The sequence below is a fragment of the Elephas maximus genome, chromosome 14 (genome assembly GCF_024166365.1).
Source record: "Elephas maximus indicus isolate mEleMax1 chromosome 14, mEleMax1 primary haplotype, whole genome shotgun sequence".
Lineage (NCBI taxonomy): Eukaryota > Metazoa > Chordata > Mammalia > Proboscidea > Elephantidae > Elephas > Elephas maximus.
The window spans coordinates 19,860,043-19,878,954 of record NC_064832.1 but is presented as its reverse complement, the minus strand read 5'-3'; the positions used below and the strand labels follow the sequence as shown (position 1 = coordinate 19,878,954).

General features: G+C 39.5%; 1 protein-coding gene across 6 annotated transcripts in view; it reads left to right on the top strand.

Moving 5' to 3' along the window:
• Positions 1-4,201: 4,201 nt before the first annotated feature.
• The window catches only part of TRPC4 (transient receptor potential cation channel subfamily C member 4), a 385,590-nt gene continuing 370,879 nt past the window's right edge, over positions 4,202-18,912 (top strand). For 5 of the 6 annotated variants that reach the window (XM_049853360.1, XM_049853359.1, XM_049853358.1 and 2 more), the window contains exon 1: positions 4,202-4,559. The gene's annotated coding sequence lies outside the window, so the exon portion shown is untranslated. Of the gene's footprint in view, positions 4,560-5,195; positions 5,745-18,912 lie in introns of those variants that run through there. The other variant, XM_049853356.1, reaches the window with a different exon arrangement.

Here is an 18,912-nt window from a genome sequence, read left to right as displayed (position 1 = left end):
CAGATTGGCAAGGAAGAAGTAAAAGTATCTCTATTTGCAGATGACATGATCTTATACAGAGAAAACCCTAAGGAATCCTCCAGAAAACTACTGAAACTAATAGAAGAGTTCTGCAGCGTATCGGGATACAAGATAAACATACAAATATCAGTTGGATTCCTCTACACCAACAAAAAGAACTTCGAAGAGGAAATCACCAAATCAATGCCATTTACAGTAGCCTCCAAGAAGATAAAATACTTAGGAATAAATCTTACCAGAGATGTAAAAGACTTATACAAAGAAAACTACACTACACTTCTGCAAGAAACCAAAAGAGACTTACATAAGTGGAAGAACATACCTTGTTCATAGATAGGAAGAATTAACATAAAAATGTCTATTCTGCCAAAAGCGATCTATACATTTAATGCAATTCTGACCTAAATCCCGACGACATTCTTTAATGAGACGGAGAAACAAATCACCAATTTCATATGGAAGGGAAAGAGGCCCCGGATAAATAAGGTATTACTGAAAACGAAGAACAAAGTGGGAGGCCTTACTTTACCTGATTTTAGAGCCTATTATACTGCCACAGTAGTCAAAAGAGCCTGGTACTGGTACAACAGATACATGGACCAATGGAACAGAATTGAGAATCCAGACATAAATCCATCCACTTATGAGCAGTAGATATTTGACAAAGGCCCCAAAAACAGTTAACTCGGGAAAAGACAGTCTTTTTAACAAATGGTGCTGGCATCACTGGATATCCATCTGCAAAAAAATGAAACAAGACCCATACCTCACTCCATGCAGAAAAGCTAACTTAAAATGGATCAAAGACCTAAATATAAAATCTAAAACGATAAAGATCATGGAAGAAAAAAATAGGGACAATGTTAGGAGCCCTAATACATGGCATAAACAGTATACAAAACATCATAAAGAACGTAGAAGAAAAACTAGATAACTGGGAGATCCTAAAAATCAAACACTTATGCTCATCCAAAGACTTCACCAAAAGAGTAAAAAGACTACCTACAGGCTGGGAAAAAGTTTTTAGCTATTACATTTCTGATCAGTGCCTGATCTCTAAAATCTGCATGATACTACAAAAACTCAACTGCAAATAACCCAATTAAAAAATGAGCAAAAGATATGAATATACATTTCACTAAAGAAGTCATTCAGGTAGCTAACAGATACATGAGGAAATGTTCACGATCATTAGCCATTAGAGAAATGCAGATCAAAAGTACAATGAGATTTCATCTCACTCCAACAAATAGAAAAAGGCTGGCATTAATCCAAAAAAACACAAAATAATAAATGTTGGAGAGGCTGTAGAGGGATTGGAACACTTCTACACTCCTGGTGGGAAGGTCAAATGGTACAACCACTTTGGAAATCGATTTGGTGCTTTCTTAAAAAGTTAGAAATAGAACTACCATATGATCCAGCAATCCCACTCCTTGGAATATATCCTAGAGAAATAAGAGCCTTTATACGAACTGATATATGCACACCTATGTTCATTGCAGCACTGTTTACAATAGCAAAAACATGGGAGCAACCAAGATGCCCATCAACGGGTGAATGGATAAATAAATTATGGTATATTCACACAATGGAATACTACACATTGATAAAGAACACTGAGGAATCTGTGTAACATTTCATAACATGGAGGAACCTGGAAGGCATGCTGAGTCAAATTAGTCAGTTGGAAAAGGACAAATATCGGACAAGACCACTATTATCAGAACTTGAAAAATAGTTTAAACTGAGAAGAAAACATTCCTTTGTGGTTACGAGAGGGGGGAGGGAGGGAGGGTGGGAGAGGGGTATTCACTAATTAGATAGTAGACAAGAACTACTTTAGGTGAAGGGAAAGATAGCACACAGTACAGGGGAGGTCAGCACAACCGGACTAAACCAAAAGCAGGGAAGTTGCCTGAATAAACTGAATGCTTTGAAGGCCAGTATAGCCATGGTTTCAGGGGACATCTAAGTCAATTGGCATAATAAAATCTATTAAGAAAACATTCTGCATCCCACTGTGAACAGTGGCACCTGGGGTGTTAAACCCTAGCAAGCTGCCATCTAAGATGCATCAATTGGTCTCAACCCACCTGGATCAAAGAAGAATGAAGAACGCCAAGGACACAAGGTGATTACGAGCCCAAGAGACAGAAAGGGCCACATGAACCAGCGACTACATCATCCTGAGACCAGAAGAATTAGATGGTGCCTGGCTACAACCGATGACTGCCCTGATAGGGAACACAACAGAGAACCCCTGAGGGAGCAGGAGAGCAGATGGATGCAGACCTCTAATTCTCATAAAAAGACTGGACTTAATGGTCTGCCTGAGACTAGGCGGACCGCGGATGTCATGGTCCCCAGACCTTCTGTTAGCCCAAGACAGGAACCATTCCCAAAGCCAACTCTCTCTTCAGACAGGGACTTGACTGGACTATGTGATGGAAAATGATACTGGGGAAAAATGAGCTTCTTGGATCAAGTAGACACATGAGGCTATGTTGGCATCTGCTGTCTGAAGGGAAATGAGAGGGTAGAGGTGGTCAGAAGTTGGCCAAATGGACATGAAAAGAGAGTGGAGGGAAGGAGTGTGCTGTCTCATTAGGGAAGAACAATTAGGAGTACATAGCTAGGTGTTCATAAATTTTTGTAGGAGAGTCCGACTTGATTTGTAAACTTTCACTTAAAGCACAAGAAAAAATTTTTAAAAAGTTTCCAGATAAGCAAATAATCTTTTACTGTACATTTCTTTTTATTTCTATGAATTACATTTTAAGTGGAATGCGGGTTTGTGGAATGATGCCAACTTTCTATTTTTTTAATTGTCAAATAATAATAGCTCCTCTTTTTATTGCTAATGCTGTAGTATATACAGTGCACACAGTTATTTAAATAAATTTCCAATAATTTGCCTGTAGTTGATGATCATGTTGTAGGTAGAATGAGTGCAGCAGTCAGTAATTCCCATCAAACTGCTGGAAAGGAAACTGAGTGATTAACAGAACGGTCTTCTTCCCATGGTAGCATAGCCCACTGGGATGACTGACATGTATAATGCCCTTCTCTCTGTTTTGTCTTTATTTTCAATTTATAGGCACTTTTCATACAGGAAAAATAACAAATTAGATACATATGTAAAACATCTGTCACTGACATGACAGAGATGATATTTGCTAGAAAGAAGATACCCTAACAGAGGAACAAGGGAGTATTTAATTTGATACAGATGATAAAGTTGCAAAGTAATGTCCATAATCTCTAATCAATAGATATGTGTTATCATTGATCCACTTTTTTCTGCATGCATTTGTAAGTGCATTGTAAGGACATATACTCATGGCAGCATGCAGAATTTTAGTTACTAGAGGTTTGCTTTTAAAGACACACACAAACAGAATATGTAGAATTTCATTTACCAGCTCAAGGGGAAAAGAAAATGTCAATAAATGTTAGCATTGCTTTTTATTGCTTAGACACTAAAATATTTTAATTACTGGTCATTAATGGGACAATTGGTTATTTCATGAAGAAATATAAAAGTACTTAGACAGTTGTATAGCATAGATCTTCCTATGAATTTTCTTTCCCTTCCCCTTGTCAGACAGAAAGTGGACTTGAATTTGTTTCTTTATTATGTCTACAGATAGATGTGTTCTTGCATAGTTTACATAAGCAATCGTTTAACATTAAGAAAATTAAAGGACAGTTTAATGATATTCGTGCACTTTTGGGTCAATGTAAAAAGATTCAGGGAAGGAAAACACCCTTCTGTTGTCCCTTTGCGCTGGGTTAGTCATAGGAACGAGATTTGCCTCAGTGTACTTCCATATTTTGGAGAGAGCACTGTTAGAAATTCAGAATAGGGGCCAAGACTGGGCTGGAGATTAAACCATAATAAGGATAAAAGGATAGGAGCAGTAAATTAGGGAGAAAGATAAAAAAGTAAGAAAAATGATTTAAAAAGGGGGAATCATCTCATGGGGTGATCACTAGAGATATCCTATTTACTCATGTAAATACTTCAAAAACTTCAACTGGTGTGAATAATGCAGGGAAAAAAAAATTACCCAGAAGGAAATGCTTTGATTTTGCACTTTGGAGCCTGAGTGTGTGCAAGCTCGCCGCCTACTCTTGATTGCATTGGGCAATACTGTATTCCCCAGGAAGAAGCTGGTCCTACTGGCAGCCCGCACGGAACGGCTTCCCAGAGGGTGCAACCGCGCGGGGCCGGGACTGGAGAGGGGGGTCGCCGGTCATCTGTTGCATCAGCGTTAAGCTGGAGCAGGCGTCTTCGGAGACCCAGCTGGGGACAAGCAGCTCAACCCAGGGAGGTAGGAAAGGAAAGGAAATCAAGTCGAAATGGAGCTTCGCGAGTGGGGCCATCGCTAGCTAAGATTCTCTTTGGACGTCACTCTATTTCACAAATGGACTCTCGAGTCTTTATTTTGTAAAAGGGGAGTCGTAATGGGATCGTGACCAACTACGCCTTCGTGAGCGACACGCTGGGAATCACTGCGTCGCAGTTAGAACAAGTAAGCCATTGTCCACTTTGCCACTATATATTTTTTCCTCTTCGCTTTGCACTTTGGTCATATTTTCGTGTGTAAATATCAAAAAGATAGGCCAAGAAATAACTTTTATCCTAAAATCTCAGTACGAGGATGCAAGCGTGCACACATCACACACGCACTCGCACACACACGCCACCTGCAGTCTCCGAACCTGGCTGGCCCGGGTGGGGGGTTTTAATATCTGGAAACTTACTGATTTCCTACGGCAGGTTGTCAGACCGAGCAGGGTGGGGGTGGAGCGAGCGCCGTGGCTCATCATTTATTCCCTGTGCCCCTTTCGATTGTTGACGCGCGTGGCAAGCCGCATCCTCCGCTCTTGCAGGGCAAGTCTGACACCTCGAGGACAGGAGAGGGGGTGCCGGGAACCCAGAGGACTGGAGCAGGGACGCTCGGAGAGTTGTGGGGTGGGGGTGCTTGTTTACTGGGGAGGGAGCAGGGCGCTCGGAAGCCGGGCCCGGGTGCGAACTGCAGTCCAGCCTCCCTGCAGAGCCCGGCCCAGCCTGGAGGTGTGACGGGCTTTCACCCGGGACCGCGGGGTGGGGTGGGGTGGGGTGTGGGGGCTCTCGTCACCGACTCGGCTGCATGACGGCTGGCTTTTGGCGAGCTCTCAGCTTTGGCTGACTCAAAGCAGCTGGCCAGGAAGGCGGAGGTTCTTCGGGGCAGCCGAGCCTGGGGCTGAGCGGTGCGCGGGTCCTGCCGGTGGCGGGTCCCTCACGGCCACGCAGAGCCGGACGTGGAACGCGCATCGCCCCAGCTGTCCTTCCGAGCACCGACTGTGCCGACCCGGGGGCCGGCCGCGGCCGGGACGCAGGGCGGGGTGTTTCCTCTGCGCTCACCGCCCGCAGCCGTGGGAACTCGAACTTTATCCGAAGGGCGCGGCGGGGGCGGGGGCGAGCGGGGCCCTCCTCCCAGGCGCCCACCTCCCCCGCCCCGGGGCTCGGCGCTCGGAGCATCCGCCCTCCGCCCAGCCTGCCGCGGGCTGCGTGGGCTCCAGCCTCGTGCGTTTGCCTTGGAAGGCGCCACAACTCGGCAGCGGCTGAGGAGAGCCCACCGAAATTTGCCGGGCGTGCTCTCTTCGGGCGTCGCACCTGCCCGGCCAATGCTGGGATCTGATCACCGTTCAGCTGGAAGACTGCAACTTTCCAGGTAAGGGGGGTGTCGCCTGAGCGCGCGTTTCGAGGGCAATTATATCTCGCCTCCTTTCTGGGATCTCGGTTAAGTTTCTCAAGCTGCCTGGGAAGCCGGCTCCCTCTTGGGAGAAGGACATTGCTAGCGGGTAGGAGTTCAGAAGGCTCCAGCTGCATGTGGTTTCTCTTCAAGGCTGGGGACAGGGTTTCCGCAGCTTTCTGTGGTGACTGGAGCTGAGCGGGAGTTGGGTGATGCTTCTCAGCCTCTCGCCTTTAACGCGGAGGAGAGGGCCAGAAGTGAACCCCCAGTGTGACTTATATGGTAAACAAAGCAGCTGCAGCCCAGCCGCGGTGCTGGGGAGGGAGGCTGTTTTTAGCCTCTTCTGCGTTTGGGAAAAATGGAGATCCTCGTAGCCCCTGGGCGTATATATCTGAGCCCTAGGCTCTCTGGCACCTAAACTGAAGGAATAAAGACAGGAAAGTGATCAAGACCCTGCCAGTCAATTGCACTCTGCATCAAGAAGCAGAAACACTTTTATGCTTGCTCCTGGACCTAGACTAGGGATTCCCAGTTTGCTTGGCAACCGAGAGATTTCCAGTTTAGCTAAGGACTCCATTTGCTGCTCAGGTAAATCACCGGGATTCAATGTACACTTTGTTGTTTCAGCTGTGCACTCAGCTGCTTTTTGTGACTGGAGACCAGGGAACACTGGAAAGAGAGCTGGAGAAGGGGCTGCGATCTTCTCTGCCTTCACTATAGTGTATCCACAGCGATGTGTCCCTGTTCACATGGGTTGGTAGGGAGGTCCTTCCCGGTTAAATCCCGCAGTTAAAAATGCAGCAAGTTGCTTAAGGAGTAAGCATTCAGCGAAAAGAGTGAGAGGAGACAGAAATAACAATATAAAAACAGTTTTACTTGCTTTATTGAACATAAAGAGACTTGGAAAGCTGGGGAAAAAAATCTGTCAAGGCTCATAATTGCTGGCTTTCCTATACAGGAATACAAACACAAAACATTTTAAAAATTATTTAAGAAAAAGGTTAACTGATACTTTTTTTAAGTAGAAATCTGAATTAGTGAGAGTAAGAGTGGGTGCATATGTTAAAACCTGGAATCTTCTCACTGTGGTATGGTTTGCTGTTTAAATTTATATTGCCTTTAGTGGGATAATCAACACTTCAGAAATTAGAATCAAAATTTTATAAGACAATGGGAAGGAATCACTTTAAAAACTACATTCATGAAGGAACAGAATTGTTAATGCAAATTGGCACATCAGTAGAGATCAAATAGGCCTTAGGAAAGTACTTCAGTCAGGTGTCTTAGATTAATACAGGATGCCCAGGTTAGTGCAGGGATGAAGAAGAAAGCACTCACCTGGAAACCAGGGCACTGGCGGTCAACTGCCTGTCAACAGAGCTCTGAGCAGAGCATAAGTCCCCTGCTAGGCTTGAGGCTGCAGAGTGAAGAACAGCTACGTTTATGCCAAGAGAGTTAGGCACAAAGAGAGGGACCAACAGGTCGATGAAATCAATACATAAAAGGTGCTAATATTCATTAGTAAATGATCTAGAATTAGAGAGTTAAGGAAAGATTTGTAATTGAAAATTTGTTAAAATTCTTTCTTCTCTACAGTAGGAACTTAAAGGAACATGGACAGTTATCAAAGCACGAAGTATCAAAGCTAGACATATACAAGAAACACATCTCTTTAGTAAAACTGTCAAACATTGGCAATGCTTCCAAAAATAAATTTATCTCATTTATTTGCTTGTTCTTGAAAAGAGAGGTAGTGGAATAGATTTTTATCACTTGTAAATTTTAAGATTTTATGATTCTTACATTGTTTATTTTTCTGATCAAGAGCAGAATGCTTATGGAAGACTTCAAGGGCATTTAAGTTCTATATGCATTTTAGGATCCTTAAAGTTATTAAATAGTAAGAGATCAAGTTCCACACGATATAAAAACCAGACCCAACCTGTTGCCCTCAAGTTGATTCCAACTCATAGATACCCTACAGAACAAAGTAGAACTGCCCCATTGAGTTTCCAAGGAGTGGCTGGTAGATTCAAACTGCTGACATTTGGGTTAGCACTCAAGCCCTTAACCACTATGCCACCAGGGCTCCGTTGTGATACAACTCATTGCCGTTGAGTTGATTCCAACTCATAGCCACCGTATAGGATAGAGTAGAGCTGCCGCATAGAGTTTCCAAGGAGCAACTGATGGATTCAAACTACTGACATTTTGGTTAGCACCTGCAGGACTTAACCACTACACCACCAGGGTTTCCCAATGTGATGTAGTCCTAATCAATTCATACTTCACATAAACAGAAAATACCAGAAGTATTGCCTTTATTTTTTTCTGCATGGGCATTTCAATATCTTATTTATTGAGCACATTTTAAGCGCTATTTCTCACATGTGCTCCAGAGAGAGCTACAGACATCTAAAGGACCAAAAAGGTCTGGTCCAGTATTCTCATTCAGGAAACCTAAGCTAGACAAATTTTAAAACAAAACAGCTTGTGTTTTATAAGCTATCACACCATTTCAGCCCATGGGAAATACAGAAATAAGATGGGGTGATCTCTTGACACTTGAATGGTTTTGTCTATCAGTATTTTAATGAAATAGAAGGTATTAAAGCATTGTTTGGAATAAATAGACTTAGAAAAATTGCTGACCCTGAACTGTAGATGAAAGATAGAAACAATGTGGAAGTATATAAGTCCCTTTAAGGGTTGCTTTTAACCCCATGGAATTAAAACATAGTTTCAGAAATACATTGTTGGGAATATTCTGTCATATTTTTATACCCACATGTTTAATTGGCAGAATAATTTATGGCAGTTTAGATTATCAGTTTTACATTTAGCAGCTGAAAACTGAAATAAACTTTCTTTTGTAATTAATATATGTGCTGGAAAAACAGCAAGAAAAAGATATGCCCACATTTGTTCAATAATTGATACAGGGAATATCAGTGCTTAAAGGTTTGAGAGATTTTGTAAGGACAGATGTATGAGAAATGTTAAGCTTGACTAGAACAGTAAAACTGAAATTAATGTTTTCTTATGGAAATGTGACTTTTATTTCTGAAAACAAGATTGGTTAAGGGAAAATATAGTAAACTATTACATTAAGTCGTCATCATCAAACACTCTCGAGATCAGATTCCAGTGTCCATCCTGACCTTCTATATTGTATTATTTGGCGATTTGAGACCAGTGTTATTTACCACTTTTATACCTGTGGAAAACTTAGTGTGGACACTTCGGTCTCATTGAAAAAGAGGTTGAAGAGACAGCTCAAAATACCAACTTTGTCCTTTTCATTGATTTATGCCCAGCCCTACTCCTTGCCACAATAAACTGGTTCAATCCAACCCAGCTTTAACTGGGCATTTGCTTCCATCTAGTTGTGTATTTCCTCTCCTTACACATTTTATTTCTAACCCTCCCAGTTTTTTTTTTGTTTTTTTTTTTTTAGGTGCCATAAAGTGGGTTCTGACTCATAGCAACCTTATGTACAAGAGAATGAAGCAGTGTCCGGTCCTACACCATCCTCACAATCGTTGCTGTGTTTGAGACCCTTGCTGCAGCCACTGTTCAATCCATCTAGCTGAGAATCTTCCTCTTCCATTGACCTTCTACTTTACCAAGCATGATGTCCTTCTCCAGGGACTGGTCCCTCCTGATAACATGTCCAAAGTACCTGAAATGAACCGTCACGATCCTTAATTTTAGGGAGAATTTTTGATGTACTTCTTCCAAGACAGATTTGTTCATTCTTCTGCCAGTCCATGGTATATTCAGTATTATTTACCAACACTATAATTCAAAGTCATCAATTCTTCTTTGGTCTTCCTTATTTGTTGTCCAGCTTTCACATGCATATTAGGCAGTTGAGAATATCATGGCTTGGGTCAGATGCACCTTAGTTCTTAAAGTGACATCTTTGCTTTTTAACAATGCGTAGTTTGATTTCTTGACTACTGGTTCCATGGACATTGATTGTGGATCCAAGTATAATGAAATCCTTGACACTTCAGTCTTTTCTATGTTTATCATGATGTTGTTTATTGGTCCGGTTGTGAGAATTTTTGTTTTCTTTATGTTAAGGTGTAATCCATACTGAAGACTAAAGTCTTTGATCTTCATCAATAAGTGCTTCAAGTTCTCTTCACTTTCAGCAAGCAAGGTTATGTCACCTGCTTATTGCGGGTTGTTAATGAGTCTTCCTCCAATCGTGATGCTCCGTTCTTCTTCATATAGTCCAGTTTCTTGGATTATTTGCTCAGCATACAGATTAAGTAAGTATGGTGAATAGATACAACCCTGACGCCCACCTTTCCTGGTTTTAAACTCTTGTTCTGTTCAAATGACCAGGTTCTTCATGAGCACAATTAAGTGTTCTAGAATTCCTGTTCTTTTCAATTTTACCCATAATTTGTTATGGTCCACACAGTTGAATGCCTTTGCGTAGTCAATAAAACACAAGTAAACATCTTTCTGGTACTTTGTGCTTTCAGCCAAGATCCATCTGACATTAGCATTAATATCCCTCATTCCGCGTTCTCTTCTGAATCGACTTGAATTTCTGGAAGTTCCCTTTGATGTACTGCTACAACCTCTTTTGAATTAATTTCAACAAAATTTTACTTGCATAGGATATTAATGATATTGTTTGATAATATTTGCGTTCTGTTGGATCACCTTCCTTTGGAATGGGCACAAATACGAATCTCCTTCAGACAGTTGGCCAGGTAGCTGTCTTTCAAATTTTTTGGCATAGATGAGTGAGCATTGCCAGCATTTCATCCTTTTGTTGAAACATCTCAAAAGGTGTTCTGTTAATTCATATAGCCTTGCTTTTTGCCAGCGCTTTCAATGCAGTTTGGGCTTCTTCCTTTAGTGCCTTCAGTTCTTGATCATATGCTACCTCCTGAAATGGTTGAATGTTGACCAATTCTTTTTGGTACAGTGACTCTGTGTATTCCTTCTGTTTTCGTTTGATGTTTCCTGCATCTTTCAACATTTGTCCCCAGAATCCTTCAAAACGGCAGCTTGAGGCTTGAATTTTTTCTAGAGTTCTTTTAGCTTGAGAAATATTGAGCTTGTTCCTCCCTTTTGGTTTTCTAACTCCAGGTCTTTGCATATTTCATTATAATACTTTACTTTGTCTTCTTGAGCTGCCCTTAGAAATCTTCTGTTTAGTCCTTTGACTTCATCATTTCTTCCTTTCACTTTAGCTACTCGACATTCAAGGGCAAGTTTCACAATCTCTTCTGACATCCGTTTTGGTCTTTTCTGTCTTTTTAATGACCTCTTGCTTTCTTCATGTATGATATCCTTGATGTCATTCCATATCTCTTCTGGTCTTTGAACATTAGTGTTCAACACGTCAAATCTATACTTCAGATGGTCTCTAAATTCACATGAGAAATATTAAATGTCGTATGTTGGCCCTCATGGACTTATTTTAATTTTCTTCAGCTTCAACTTGAACTTGCATATGGCTTGTTGCACAGTTGGACCCTGGTGTTGTTCTGACTCATGATATTGAGTTTCTCCATTGTCTCTTTCCACAGATGTAGTTGATTTGATACTTTTCCGTTCCATTTGGCGATGTCCATGTGTATAGTCACTGTTCGTGTTGTTGAAAAAGTATTTCTAACGACTAGGTTGTTGGTCTTGCAAAGTTCTGTCATGCAATCTGTGTTGTCGTTTCTGTCACCAAAGCTGTATTTTCCAGTTACTGATTCTTCTTGTTTTCAACTTTCACATTCCAATCACCAGTAATTATCAGTGCATATTGATTGTGTGTTTGGCCAATTTCAGACTGCAGAAGTTGGTAAAAATCTTCAATTTCTTCATGTTTGATATTAGTGATGGGTACATAAATTTGAATAATAGTCTTATTAACTGGTTTTTCTTGTAGGCATATGGATATTATCCTGTCACAGATAGCATTGTTCATCAGGATAGATCTTGAAATGTTCTGTTTGACAATAAATGTGATGCCATTTCTCTTTATCATTCCTGGCATAGTAGACTGAGACTTCAGTATTTCATTAGATTTGAGAATATTTTGTTTAGGGTTAAAATATCAGAGGTATGTCTTTTTGATTACCACTAATACTCTGATTGGGGCTCTGATGGCACGGTGGTTAAGCGTTTGGCTGCTACCCAAAAGGTTGGCGGTTTAAATCCACCAGCTGCTCTTTGGAAGCCTTATGGGCAGTTCTCTTCTGCCCTATAGGGTGAAATCTGATGGTAACGGATTTGGGGTTTTTGGTTAATATTCTGGCCTCTGAGAACATTAGTACCAACAGAATAACTCTATAATGGAAAAAACATACATGTAGGAAAGGTAGCCACCAGGCAATCTGAAAATTAAAGACATTTGCATTTAAAATATGTTAATTTAAAGATATTTTATTCCATGCCCTTGAAGCCCTGGTGCCATAGTGCGTAAGCATTCTGCTGCTAACCAAAAGATCGGCAGCTTGAACCCACCAGCTGCTCTTTGGAAACCCTGTGGGGCAGTTCTACTCCTCTAGGGTCGCTGTGGATCAAAATCAACTTTTCGGCAACGGGTTAGGTTACAGAGGTCCATTTAAATAGGGTATGAAAAAAGAGAATGCTTCTGGACTTGATTTTCTGTTAAACTAAACTGCAGATGAGACCTCATTAATATAAGTGTATGCTTTGTCTCTCTTTTTTTATTGTTTCCTCTACAATGTAGCCTTGTCATAGAGTATTGTCTTCCTAAGAGGCAGCAGATAACACATGGGTGAAGTTTTACACATAAAATTGGAGATGTTAATTAAAATATTAATTTAAAAATATGCCTTGATAGCTTTATCTGGCACACAGTATTTTTTTTAAAGAAATAGCAAGTACAATAAAATGAATCAGATATGCATTCATTATATGCTACTTGTACTTTGCTTTTATATTTTTGAAATATGTTGAAAAAGTTGCCATGAGTTGAACCAATACTGCAAGACTTGAAATTTACTTAAGACAGAAAAACAGGAACTATTATAAAAGGAGGAAGCAGGAGAAAAAAGGGAGGGGGGCAATGTTTATAGGTATTTAATGTATTCCAGGCACTATGCTAGGAACTTAAAAAAAAAAGTTTTCTCATTTTTATGGTTATACACACATCTACAGTGAAGTTGAAGTATTATTATCACATTTTAAAGAACCTGAGAAAGATTAAATTTCCAAAAATCAGAAAACTGCCTCATCACAGACCCAGAATTTGAACTTGATTCCAACCCACTAGTGTGGGTTTTAAGAGTCACTGGTGTCCCAAGTGGTTAATCACTCAGCTACTGACTAAAAGTTGGAGGTTTGATTCTACCCGGAGGTACCTCAGAAGAAAGGCCTGGCAATCTGTTTCCAAAAATTCAGCCATTGAAAACCCTGCAGAGCATACTTCTACTCTAACATATATGGGGTTTCCTTGAGATAGAATTGACTCAGTGGCAACTGGTAACTGGTAGTGTAAGCTTTAATTTTTAAAACAACGTTAATAGTCTCGACAAGATTCATAAATTCATTGGATTTTTACAGCTCTTTATTTCGTTTTTCAAATATTGTAATACTGGGACGTAAACCACTTTTCCCAGCATGAGGGTAGAATTTCAGACAACACTCTGAAGCAGAGTGGAAGACTAGCTACTCCTCTCAAACAGGTTGCTTTCACAATTATCTCCTTTCTTATTCTTGAATATAAACATAATAAATGTGAAAATGATGAAAGGTTTCTTTTAGTAGATACAGATCAAGCTTATAAATTTTTCTTAGTCATAAGATTGTAATTTCTAAATAAATTTTCTCATTCAAAACTTCAGAACATCTGAGGGCTGTTAATAAAATAACTTTGTTTATAAAAAGTGGTCATGTTAAGACATGTATGTTTATATTGCATCTTATCAATGTTATATAAAATTTCTAGACAAGTATTTTTGTCTTCATTTTTATCTGAAATTGTAATTGTCTGTTTTTAAGGCCCCTTGGTATTTAGTGAGAGAAGCTCTCATTAATATATCCCAGAAGACATCTGTAAGCTGGTAGCAAATTTTAACAAATTTGTCATGCTATTTTTTAAATATATACTTCCATCTGAAACCAACATGAGTATGCCCAAAAACCTACTGATGTTGAAGCTCAAGGAATAATTTATTTGAATACGCATAATACCATCACAAAGATTAGCACTAAAGTATCCATTCAATAGATATAGGCTGAATATTAGTAAATGAGTAATTGAATGAATAAACGAATGTCACATGGTTAAGCTCTTCATCTTTGTTAAATTTCCTAACAGAGCCCCTATGTCTAGAGTAACTTTTACCTTTCTTTCTTCCTGTCAAAATGTTTCTCATGCATTAAAGCCTAGCTCAATATTAGTGCCTTCTTCAGAGTTTTCCTCCTGTCTCCTGGAGTCCCAAGTATAAATACCAGCAAAACTTTTGTTATATTCTGCCTTGCAGGTGAATAAATGTCTGTGTCCCAAACTAAATGGTAAATGTCTTCCCGAAACCCAGAGAGTGATCAAAAATGTCCGAGTTTGTAACTGAATTGGATTGTTGTGAATATTAAAGAAAAATGTGGACTTCATTGGAATTTGCATTAGAGGACATCAGTTTTCTCTTACTCAGTTTTCTAATCCTCAGAAGCAGTCATCATCCTGGTAGCTCTTTAGTATCATCTGGGAACCCTTGTATAAAACACATATAACCAACCCATTCCAGATTAATTAAATCTATCTGTCTGTCAGTCAGTCTGTCAGTCTGTCTGTCTGTCTATCTTTCTATCTGTCTAACTGTCTATCTGTCTGTCTATCTATATCTATCTATCTATCATCTCTCTATCTATCTATCTATCTATCTATCTATCTATCTATCTATCTATCTATCTATCTATCTATCTATCTATCTATCTATCTATCTATCTATCTATCTATCTATCTATCTATCTATCTATCTATCTATCTATCTATCATCTATCTCTGTCTGTCTGTCTATCATCTATCCATCCATCCATCCATCCATCCATCCATCCATCCATCCATCCATCCATCCATCCATCCATCCATCCATCCATCCATCCATCCATCCATCCATCCATCCATCATCTATCTGTCTGTCTATCTATCTGTATATCATCTATCTATCTAATCTACCTACCAACCTACCTACCTACCCATCTATCCATCTATCTATCTATCATCTATCTATCTATCTATATAAAACCCTCAACAAGATGGATTGACACAGCTCAAGCATAACAACAATCATGAGGATGGTGCAGGACCCAGCAGTTTTTGTTCTGTTGTGGGTAAGGTCGTTATGAGTTGGAAGCGATGCTGTGGCACCTAACAACAACAGCATATGCTATTCAAAACTCCATAAGCCAAGGGTTCTTAATAACATGCCATAAAATATAAAAATGTCAAATGTCATAGTGTAGAAAAAAACCTGGAAGAAAAGCTTCCGTGACGAATTATAATTCACTTGTGATACTTCCAGTTAACTGATTATAATTCTTATTTTCATGGGATTTATATAACCAGTTATTAATGTGCTTTAGTTTTGGTAATGCTAGCTGGAACTAAGCGATCTGCTTCCATTACGATTAGAGCCTGGGAAACCCTTTGGGGCAGTTCTGCTGTGTCATGTAGTGTCGCTATGAGTCAGAGTTGACTCATGGCACAGGATAACAGCAGCAGCAGCTAGTGTTGAGAGAGAGTTTTTGTTCTGTTACACTATGAAACTGTGTTTAGAGTTGAAAGAGGACAGATAAAAGTATTTTCAGGAATGCCTGCTGAGCTAAAGAAATCCTTTTACTTCTTTGAAGTGATTACCTTTGGCAAATTAAGTTGAGAGTTTATGTCAAAGACTTGACAATACATGATGTCCCTTTGTGGGTGGCGTAAGTTGTTTTCAGTCCTTTCATTCTATTTCATTGAGAGCAGAATTATTACAAATCAAAGTTTATGAAAAGTGTTCCAATGCTCTGCTACATTTTAAATGTATTTTACCTCTAAATGATGGTGGAGAAATATCACAGTTATATCCTCTGCATATCAGGATCATAGTTCATGGCACAATGTGTTGTAATTTTCATTTTCACAGAATTGGCTTAAGTGTTCAATATATGCTTTTTTAATGGAAGAATGGAATAAATGAATGAGTGGAAGATTGAACTGGTCTATTGTCAGCTGCTATGCTCATACCCTTTATTGTAATGCATTGTTCTTTTAAGTAGCTGCCCACATACCAATCTGAATCCCCAAAAACCTAGCAAAGGAATGAGAGAACAAGCATGACGCATGGAGTATATTAAGTGAAGAATGAAGACTCCATCTTGACTTACATACAGTCATCTCCACTTTCAGTGACGGCAAAATTTTCATTTTATTTAAAGTCTCTGTCATGCTAGGGTACAGTGAAGTTTACATTGAGGGCCATACATTAAATGAATTCTCTTCTATGGTAGTTGTAGTTCAGTAAGTGCCGTTGGAGCTTGTTTAATTTCATCTAGAGTGCAATACAATTAATGGGTGTGTGTGCGCGCGTGCACGTGTGTGTGTGTGTGTAGTAGTCTATGTAAGTAATAGACTGCTCCTGGGTCGCAAGCTCTTAAGGTACTACATAGAGAGTAATTGTCAGTGATAATGAGATGCAAATTGTTAGCAAAGTGTATAGAGCAATTCAAGCAAAGAATGAGTTAAATATGTAATGAATGATTCAGAAGGTCATCTAATTAAAAAATGTGTTTCTAGATGGGTCTCCTACATCTTGCTAAATGATTTTTATTATATAATATATATAAGTTTATATTATAATTGGGTATATCATAATATAAAAATTTTTTTTAATATAAAATATGTTATATAGTATATATAATATGTTTTCTTATGTATGTGTATGTTGTCGTTAGGTGGTATTGAGTTGGTTCCAACTCATAGGAACCCCATGTACAACAGAACTAAACACTGCCTGGTCCTGTGCCATCCTTACAAGCATTGCTATGTTTGAGCCTATTGTTGAAGCCACTATGTCAGTCCATCTCATTGAAGGTCTTCCTCTTTTTCTTTGCCAAGCATGATGGCCTTCTCCAGGGACTGGTCCCTCCTGATGACATGTCCAAGTACATGAGACAAAGTCTTGCCGTCCTTGCTTCTAAGAAGCATTCTGGCTGTACTTCTTCCAAGACAGATTTATTTGTTCTTCTGACAGTTCATGGTATAACCAAAAAAACCAAACCCAGTGCCATCGAGTCAATTCTGACCCATAGCGAACCCTATGCGACATGGTAGGACTGCCCCATAGAGTTTCCAAGAGCGCCTGGCGGATTTGAACTACCGACCCTTTGGTTAGCAGCAGTAGCACTTAACCACCACACCACCAGGGTTTCCAGTTCATGGTATATTCAATGTTTTTTGTCAACACCCTAATTCAAAGGCATCAGTTCTTTGTCTTCCTTATTCATCGTCCAGCATATGAGGCGACTGAAAATATCATGGCTTGGGGCAGGCACACCTTAGTGCTCAAAGTGACATTTTTGCTTTTTAAAACTTTAAAGAGGTCATTTACAGCAGTTTTGCCCAAGGGAATATGTCATTTGATTTCCTGACTCCTGCTTCCGTGAGCGTTGATTGTGGATCCAAGTAAAATGAAATCCTTGAAAACTTCAGTATTTTCTCCATTTTCATAATGTTGCTTATTGGTCCAGTTGTGAGGATTTTTGTTTACTTTATGTTAAGGTGTAATCCATGCTGAAGGCTGTAGTCTTTGATCTTCATCAATAAGTGCTTCAAGTCCTCTTCACTTTCAGCAAGCAAGGTTGTTGTCATCTGCATAAGGCAGGCTGTTAATGAGTCTTCCTCCAATCCTGATGCTACATTCTTCTTCATATAGTCAAGATTCTCAGATTATTTACTCAGCATACAGATTGAATAAGTATGGTAAAAGCATACAACCCTGACATACACCTTTTCTAATTTTAGTTCACACAGTATCCCCTTGTTCTCTTTGAATGACTTTCTCTTGGTCTATGTACAGGTTCTACATGAGCATAATTAAGAGTTCTGGAATTCCAATTATACATATATTATTCTTTTTTGAAGACTTATTTAATGTCTGACACTCTGGTAGATGTTGAAGGTACAGAGAGAACAAAAAGAGAGAACAGAGCATGCATTTTCCTTTTTCTTTAACATGTCAAGCAAAGGATGCTCATAAGCATCTCTTAATATCATATTTCAATATTCCATATTGTCTTACCAATTTTTTACTTATTTTATCCTGATCTTTTCTCAGGAAAATTAAGAACTCATTAATGAAATAACACAAGTTATTTCATTAATGAAATAACACAAGTTATATTAAAATTAGTACAGTCTATGCTCGGAATCTTAGGAAAAGTAACATTGGGCCGTGTTGGAAGATATCGAGATTCATCCTGCATGCTATAAACTGTTTCCTATGAGAGAAGGGCTCAAGTTTTACATATTAAATTTAAATAGCATTATTGACACTATTAAAATATGTTTTCTTTTTAAGCATAGGTGTTAAAGAAGGGCTCAAGTTTTACATATTAAATTTAAATAGCATTATTGACACCATTAAAATATGTTTTCTTTTTAAGCATAGGTGTTAAATTACCATTTAAAAGCCATGTGTCTTAGTTATCCAGTGTTGCTGTAACACAGATGCCACAAGTGGATGGCGTTAACAAAGAGAAATTTATTTTCTCACAGTCCAAATTTTTTAGTTCCAGGGGAAGGCTTTCTCTGTCTGTGAGCTCTGGGGGAAGGTCCTAGTCATCAATCTTCACTGGTCTAAGAGCTTCTTAGCACAGGGACCCCAGGTCCAAAGGGCCCACTCTGCTCCCAGCTAGCCTTTCTTGGTGGTAAGAGGTCCCTTCTCCTCTCTCTTGGCTTCTCTTTTTTATATCTCAAAAGATATTGACCCAAGATACAACCTAATCCTGTAGATTGAGTCCTGCCTCATTAACATCATAGAGGTTAGAATTTATAGCACGTAGGATAATCACATCAGATCACAAAATGGGGACAACCACACAATACTGGGAATCATGGCCTAGCCAAGTTGACACATTTTTGGGGAACACAATTCAATTCATGTTGCTGTAGTTG